The following is a 662-nucleotide window of genomic DNA, read 5'->3' as shown; positions in this document are numbered from 1 at the left end:
CCTACTTCTACAGATGAGAAAAGGAGTTCAAGATGTTGGCAAGAATGCGGAGAAAGGGGAACGCTCCCACACTGTTGGTGGGAACGCAAGCTGGTGCAGCCACTCTGGAAAACAGTATGGAGGTTCCTCAAAAAGTTGAATGTAGAGCTACCCTACGATCCAGCAATTGCACTACTGGGTATTTACCCCAAAGATACAAATGTAGGGATCCGAAGGGGTACGTGCACCCCAATGTTTATAGCAGCAATGTCCACAATAGCCAAACTGTGGAAAGAGCCAAGATGTCCATCGACAGATGAATGGATAAAGAAGATGTGGTATATATACACAATGGAATATTATGCAGCCATCAAAAAAAAGAAAGAAATCTTACCACTTGCAACGACGTGGATGGAACTAGAGGGTATTATGCTAAGTGAAATAAGTCAATCAGAGAAAGACAAGTATCATATGATCTCACTGACAAGAGGAATTCTTAATCTCAGGAAACGAACTGAGGGTTGCTGGAATGGTGGGGGGTGGGAGGGAGGGGTGGCTGGGTGATGGGACATTGGGGAGGGTATGTGCTATGGTGAGCGCTGTGAATTATGTAAGACTGCTGAATCACAGACCTGTACCGCTGAAACAAATAATACATTATATGTTAAAAAAAAAAAAAAAGA

The sequence above is a fragment of the Callorhinus ursinus genome, unplaced genomic scaffold (assembly GCF_003265705.2).
Source record: "Callorhinus ursinus isolate GAN/ISIS: 27379988/994484 unplaced genomic scaffold, GSC_fseal_2.0 scaffold4, whole genome shotgun sequence".
NCBI classification, from domain to species: Eukaryota; Metazoa; Chordata; class Mammalia; order Carnivora; family Otariidae; genus Callorhinus; species Callorhinus ursinus.
This window is presented reverse-complemented; position numbering follows the sequence as displayed.